At 41.1% G+C, this 8,056-nt stretch overlaps 1 non-coding gene across 1 annotated transcript; it reads right to left on the bottom strand.

The window, feature by feature from the left end:
- Nucleotides 1-5,276: 5,276 nt before the first annotated feature.
- Nucleotides 5,277-5,383, bottom strand: LOC141625042 (small nucleolar RNA R71). The gene has a single exon (XR_012534842.1). It is a non-coding gene; the product is annotated as a small nucleolar RNA R71 (small nucleolar RNA).
- Between the last annotated feature and the right edge of the window lie 2,673 nt (nt 5,384-8,056).

Here is an 8,056-nt window from a genome sequence, read left to right as displayed (position 1 = left end):
TAAGAGGTAGACACAAGTGTTTGAGCGATCACTTGATGATAAACTTACGAACTGTCATAAATCGTTCCGCGTACCAAACATGCGGCCCAATCATCACCGGGTGGTTTGCGGGAGGTGCAGAAATGAGGTATCTACACAGTTCGGTAAATTTGCCAAGCTCCTGAAAAGCTTGCAGGTCACTGTTCTATTCGCCGAGTTGCTGACACAGGTACCCTCTTATTTAAAATTTATGAAAGAAATTTTATCACGTAAGAGGCACATTAATGATCATGAGACGGTAGCTTTGACCGAGGTAAGGACTGTCCTAGTTCAAAATAAGTTATCTCCCAAACAGTCAGACCCGGGTAGTTTCTCAATTCCGTGTCATATAGGTACCCACTTGATTGATAACGCGCTATGCGATCTTGGTGCTAGCGTGAGCGTCTTACCTTTGTCTCGTGCTAAGAGACTTGGTTTGACTAAATTTAATTGCACGAACATGACTGTACAGATGGCCGACCGTAGCATATCACGGCCGTTAGGTGTCATAGAGGACATACCTGTTAAAATCCGGAGATTCTTTATTCCCGTTGACTTTGTAGTGCTTGACATACCCGAGGACACTCACACCCCTATTATTTTAGGGGGACCATTTTTATTCACTGCTCGTGCAGTGATAGATGTCAGGGGCAAGACACTAACATTTCAGGTAGGAGACGAGGAATTAATTTTCCATCAGTCTAAGTCTCGTAGGGCCCCCATGCAAGCTCAACCTTGCAATGCCCTTTCCTCTACTGACCCTCATATTGACACTCCAGATGAAAATTTGGAATTTTGTGCTTCTATTGTGACCCCTCCCTCTCAGACTGAGATCAAAAAGGAGGAAAATTCATCTGTTTTCCTTGCTGCAGGTACAGATGAAAAAGATGCAGGAGCTGTCAAGGGGCGTTGTGCAATTAAAATCAATCAAATTGGGGATGGCAACGTCAAAGCTGGTGAGAAAGAAAAAGGAACGAGAAAAGTTCGTGCGTACGCAGACGTCAACTATTCTCGTCCTACTGGTTCAAACTTAAGCTCGTGGAGATTGAAGAGGACGGTTAATGATGCCGAAGGGACGTCCTCCAGTCAGAAGCCCTCCGTTGGGCTAATGAATTGTCTTGAGAAATGAGCGGGGAATGCCCCGTGTAACAATTTGTAAAAACTAATTTTAAATTTCCGTTGAATTTCTTTATTGCGTTTATTAGGACAATTAGAATTTAGACAATTTTTTTAGCGTAGTTAGAAAGACTATAGACTGTTAATTTTTGCGATTTGGTATATTGGGATATTTTTGCGAGTGTTTTTATGCAGGTTTGGGGAAGTAATGACACATTTGGAGGATTTACACGAAGACAATCACCCGATCGAGTACTTTTTGTACTCGATCGAGAGGAATCTACAAGAAAGAGCTCGATCGAAAGGATTGAAAGAGCTCGATCGAGACAACAAAAATAGGGAGCATTCGATTCAGTATAATTTCACTTAATCGAGTGGAATAAAGACCAGAATACTCGATCGAGGGGTTTTTAAAATCACTCGATCGAGTGAAGTTGAAAATCCCGCGCAGGAAGTGTCCCTTAAACTCTCTTTTTTTCATTCTTTCTTATTTCTCTTTCATTTCTTCGTCCCTTATTGCGAAAAAACTCCCAAATCACCATTAATTCTTGCCTTTTGCCAAATCAAATACCTACAATATTTTCCTTGCTAATTACTCGACATTTGCCCTTTATTTACCTTTTGATTCTTGTTCGTTTGCACGGTCAATTTGGGCATTTAGGGTTTGCGGTTTCTTGCTCAAAAATCACCTAATTTGCTTTGTTGTTTGTCGATTAATTGCTTCTTTGTAGGTTTCTACTATCAAGTAACTAATTCCTCTACTTCATTGTTATTCAATTGCATTAATTTTGCCTTTTATGAAGTAATTTGTGAATTAGGGTTTCGGGTATATTAATTCAATCGAAATTTTCGACTGAAAATTAGGGCTTTCTATTTATATAGCTTCAATTGATTATTGTTTCCCCTTATCTCATCGCCTATTATCTGTTTGTTTCGAATTTTTGAGGCAAATTGGGGATTAGGGTTTCTGAAGTCGAAAATTTCGACTGTTTGAGGAATATTTGCTTTTTCATTGTTAATTGTTTACCCTTTTCCCTTCCCTTACTTGATTAGGATGGACAGTAGCTCAATGCCCTCTTCCAGTTCGTCTGTTAGTCCGTCCTTGCCTGAGACGGTGGTCCCTGCTGTCACCACCGTCTCCACGACCGTTAGTACCATTGCCACTGCTCCCGTGTTCCTTGTTACGTCGGCTGGTATTGTCGTTACTGCTGCTAGTCCCGTCTCAGCTTTCACCTCCGTCATAGCCACTTTTGCTAGCACTACTGCTAGCCCTTCTTCCTCTGTGTCGGTTTCTGCTGCTTCTTCTGTTGCAGCTACAACTAGTACTTCAGGTACGGTGACCACCCTTGCTGCGTGGTCACCCGCAGTCACAGCTGATTACCGGGCGGCTCTAGTACCTTGTCCCGTCGGAGCACGGGCTTCTACTTCAGGTTCTAGAGGCCGGGATCGTGCACGAGCTACACCTGCTGCTGGCCGTGTTACCATCCGAAGGGACAACTCCCTCGACTTGCACCCCGACTACCCCCAGGTAATCTTCGTTAACAGTATTCATCGCACTATATTTCATGCTTTGCTTGACTGTGACTTTCTTCCCACTCGTTTCTTGTGTCGTTCGTCACTTGAGAGGCTGGTATCTACGAGCTGGTGTGTGAGATTTTGAGGGGTATGGGGATGGTGATGTGACCATAATTAGCGCACATTTAGTCCCCGAATTAGCCTCGTTCCCATGCTTTTTAGTGCATATTTGGGTCATTTACTATCTTTAGTTCTTTGTTTTGCATATTCTTTGAGATTTTGATCCCTTGGTAGGAAAGGAGTAAGAATCTTGCATTTTCGAGGCAAAACAAGGCTAAATTGATCGAATCCAATGACCAAGCATCAAGGAAAGACAAGATTAGGAGGCCTTTGTACATATTATAGTATAAGAGCAATGTTGAGAAAGGATCCTTGAGTCTCCAAGGAAATCCCCAAGGAATTTATGAAGAAAAGGGAAGAAAAGAAGAAGATTTGTTGCTGAGTGACAATCCGAGCGGATTGCCACCAATCCGTCCGTCCCGCAGCTGCACAATCCGAGCGGCTTTGCTCTATTCCGCTCGGATTCCACCTCCACAATCCGCCCGGATTCCCTTGAATCCGTTCGGACTCCAACGCCAGAATCCGCCCGTCCCGACCCTAATCCGCACGGATTCCAGCACAACACGATTTCCTCTTCTCCAAGCTACAAAGAAAGAAGCCCTTCTCTCGAAAAATACCGGGTCCTCCTTGCTCAATCTAAAAAGTGTAATTACTAGTTTAGCCCTTAGTTAACCCTAATGCATCCTCCCTAATTTTCACTATAAATACCCCATTAGTCTAATTAGAGGAGCATGTTCTTCTTATCAATAATTAGAGTAGTTAATATCAATCAAATCTCTCTTTAATATTGTAATTAAGTATTAATCAAGTTTTAATCCAAGTTTTAGTTCTTTAATCTCTCTCTTGTTCATCCTTTATTTTGGGTAATTGAAGATTATTTGGGTTATTATTGGGGGATTGACAACCTCTCAATCAAACATCAAGTACTTCTATTATCTTTGCTTTATTATTGGAATCATTAGTAGGTATAATCTCTTAATCCCTTTTTAATTATTGTTAATTACTTTCATTTATTCATCATGTTTCATTTTGTTGGTATGATTGACAACCTTGCTAGCATGATCAACATGATAATGAGTGAGTAGTCTCTTAGCTAGGGTTAAATGGGTGATTAGGGGAAACCAACATGGGGAATGATTCATGCTTAAATTAATATGCTTTCATGGTTTATTTGCTTGCTTGTTTTGATCTCAACTCATGCACATGTTATGTTTGATGAAATGCTAAGCCTATGATACCTTGCATTTACTATCATCACCTATCTTTTCAATGAGACTTGTAAGACATAACCCAACTCGAGTCTCATTAGACCATGCATGTTGTTGAGTAGGGAAGATTAAGTCGACTTGTAGGTGTTGTACAATCTAATCGATTCGGCTCCGGGACCCAAACTTTCCTAGGATTGTAAGATATAACCCAACTCAATCCATCACAACAATTATTGCTTGCTTATAATTTGAGAACATGTTTGTATGATCATATCCCATGATTCCCCTATGATCCCATGACACCCTAGTGCCTTTAATCAATTGTTTACACCCCTTTAATTCATCTTGCTTGTTTATTTTCATTGCTATTTTAGTTTAGTGACCTTCTACATCAACCCAAATTGTGACACCCCTTAGACACCACTAGTTGCAATAGAAATCTCATTTCAACTCCCGTCCCTTGGGATCCGACCTTTACTTGCCTCTTTACTAATTGTAGAGTTGTTTGTGAAGTTATAAATTGTGTTTTGATTCGACCGTGACCCAACGACCACATCTTTAATTGTGAACCACGAAATGGACTCGATCAAAAATGGCGCCGTTGCCGGGGACGGTGTTTGTTTGATTTAGATTTCTTTTTATTGTTATTAGTTGTGTCTTTCTTCGCCTTGGGGAAGTAAAACTCCTCAAGGTTTGTTCTAATTGTTTTCGAGTTGTTTGATATTTTGCATGTCTAGAAGATCACAAGGTGATTTGTTACCTTTTGACCGTGAAATCGAAAGAACCTTGACGAACAATAGGAGACTTGTTAGGAGGAATTTGAGAGATATTAGTGAAGTTGTTCAACCCACTAGTGAGTTTGTCAATCCTTTCGCAATAGAAGGAGAAGAGAACCCATTACACAATACCCCACAAAATCCACCTACAATGCCTAAATTCTCGTCACACTCTGTACCCACCGAGGAGAACCTACCCAACGGTACTCCTACACCACAACATCTAACCGGAAATTTTATTGCCAAATCCGCTTTTATCCAATTAGTTGAAAGAAGCCAATTTGGGGGGATGCCTAGTGAAGACCCTCATTCTCATATGGAGGCTTTTTGTGACTATTGTTATGCGATCTCAGAAACCGGTGTAACTCAAGACCAAATTATATGGGTCTTATTTCCATTTTCTCTAATTGGCACCGCCAAAAAATGGTTGAAAGGCCTTGATAAGGCTACTCTCGGAATAGACTCTTGGAAGAAGTTGGCTCTAGCTTTCTACAAAAAATTCTACCCACCGGAAAAGACTAACATGCTAAGAGCTCAAATTACGGGTTTTAAGCAAAGGGATGAAGAATCTTTGTATGAAGCTTGGGAGCGTTTCAAAGGAATTTGTCGCTCATGTCCTCATCATGGACTTAGCGAATGGTTCTTGGTTCAACAGTTTTGGAACGGTCTTTATGAAGACCCAAGAAATATCCTTAATATGGGATCGAATGGGATGTTCACCGAGGTTGATGACAACCAAACTTGGAGCAAAATTGAAGAGATGGCAATCCACAATTCACAATATAGTAGGCCTCGCAAGGCTACTAGAGGAGGAAAGCACGAAGTGGACGCCGTTACTCAATTAGGTGCCCAACTAAGCTCCCATATCGATACTATCAAATTGAAGTTCGAAAAAGCAATGGCTAGACTTGAAGAAGTCTCAAAATCACCAAAGTATCATGTCAATGCCATGACGACATCTTCATCAATCCCAAGTGGGATATGTGAGAATTGTGGAACTTTGGGTCATGACCCAAGTGAGTGTAGGGGAACAACCGAACAAGTTAATGCTTTCCAAGCATATAAAAGTGGTACCCCTTATTCAAATTTTTACAATGAGAATACCAAGTTCCATCCAAATCTCTCATACAAAAGCCAAAATGTTCAAAATCCTCAAACAACATACACTCCACCACCCATGAGAAATCAAAACCAAAGACCCTTTTACAACCAAAACCAAAGTTATCAAAATCAAAATCTATACAATCAACAACATGACCAAGGTTTGGATGTCCAAAAAGCGGTCCTCCAAATGCAAAAGAATCAACAAGAGTTTTTCACTCAAATGCAAAAAGATAGTCAAGCAAAGGAAATCACCATCAACAACATTCTAGCTCACACCAAGATGTTGGAAACCCAATTGACTCAACTAGCATCTTCAAGCTCACAAAGACAAAAGGGGCAATTACCACCTCAAAGTAATCCCCCTAGACATGAAACGGTTAGTGCTATCCACTTGAGGAGTGGCACAAGGTATGAAGCACCGAAGAAGCAAGTTGAGGATGAAGTTGTGGAAGCTAGTGAAAAGGAAGAAGTTGTGCAAAACTCCAAGGTTGGAGAACAATCAAAAGAAGAAGTTTAAAAGAAAAATGAAGACAAGGCCAAGGAGAAAGAGCCCATTGTGATTAGACTTCCTTTTCCAAGTCGCCAAGCCAAGCCCAAATTTGATGATCAACTTGGAAAGTTTATGGAAATTGTGAAGAATTTGGAAGTCTCAATTCCTTTCACGGAATTAATCAATCACGTAACGGCCTATGCGAAATACGTGAAAGATATCCTCACAAAGAAGAAGTCAATCCGGAAAATTGAGACTATCGCCTTCACTAAGGTGAGTAGTGCAATACTTCAAGGGAGTTCACCTCCAAAACTAAAGGATCCGGGAAGCTTCTCAATACCGTGTACCATTGGCGACACAACGATCAACAAAGCCTTATATGATCTAGGGGCTAGTGTGAGTGTCATGCCGTACTCGGTGAGTAAAAGGTTGGGGATGGGAGAGCTTAAATGCACCAACATCACACTCCAAATGGCCGATAGATCGACGAAGACACCATTAGGGATATGGGAAGATGTCCCCGTACGAATTGGGAAGTTTTTCATCCCGGTGGACTTTGTCATTGTTGATATGGAGGAAGATTCCAACATTCCGATCATTCTAGGAAGACCTTTCCTACACACCGCGGGTGCGGTGATTGATGTGAAACATGGTGAGCTCACTCTAGAAGTGGGAGATGAAAGTATAACTTTTAATCTTGACAAGACCATGAGAGCTCCCCATTTGCATGAGCCATGTTTTATGGTTGATCATTATTGTCGAAAGGATGAAAGGAAGAAGTCGGAATTCCAATGGAAAAAGAAAATTGAAGATGCTCCATTCAAAGAGCAAGTGAATTGTGACAAGGAGAGCTTGCAAAGCTCATCAAAATCAATCAAGGAAGAAGAAGATGGCCTCATTGGCCAAGGGAAGAAATTGGGAGAATTATCCCCATCAAAACAAGAGATTTTCAATGATCAACTTAATGAAGTTTGTGGTCTTTGGGACGACGAATTTGAAGGGATTTTTAATCCCTATATTGGACATGCTATTGATCAAGATCGACAACAAGGGCCAAGGTCTATTGAAGACCTCTACCATGATAATGAACAAGCTTTTGATTACTTCTTCAAGGTGTTGAGCAACATCAACAACACCTTGAACATGCCCCCTTAACATCTCATCAAGAATGAGAGTTTGGTGGAGTCCTCCCTAAACCACCACTTGTAAATATTTCTAACTCCCTAACTCGCATTTCAATTCTTGTATTGCATTTTTGTCATCTTTGGATTTACTTTATTTACTTTGATCAAGATAATTGTCATGTTTGAGAGAAGTGAGGGAGGGACTAACAATTTCAATTGATGTGTAGTGCTTTACCTTAGTGTGGGGATGGCAATTGCCTAGGCTATTCATGCCTTAGTAGTGCCCCCACAATGAAAAACACAAGAGTTGAAGAAAGAATAGAAAAATGATAAGGGAATTGCATTGTGCACGGATGGAACTGAATCCGTGTACACAGGGGAAGAATCCGAGCGGATTGTACAGAATCCGCCCGTCCTGAACTGACCTGATTTTTGAAAAATTTTGACTGTAAGAGAATCCGGGCATCCTGAGCAGGAATCCGCTCGTCTTGAAGAATCCGCCCGTCTTGAAACAAAGACGTCCGTCTTTGCAGCTGAGGAAAACAAGAAAAATTTCCTGGACTGAAATCCGTCCGTCTTCAGCCA

This window comes from Silene latifolia, chromosome X, assembly GCF_048544455.1.
Source record: "Silene latifolia isolate original U9 population chromosome X, ASM4854445v1, whole genome shotgun sequence".
NCBI classification, from domain to species: Eukaryota; Viridiplantae; Streptophyta; class Magnoliopsida; order Caryophyllales; family Caryophyllaceae; genus Silene; species Silene latifolia.
The sequence above is the reverse complement of the archived record's forward strand: the minus strand, read 5'-3'. Positions and strand labels throughout refer to the sequence as shown.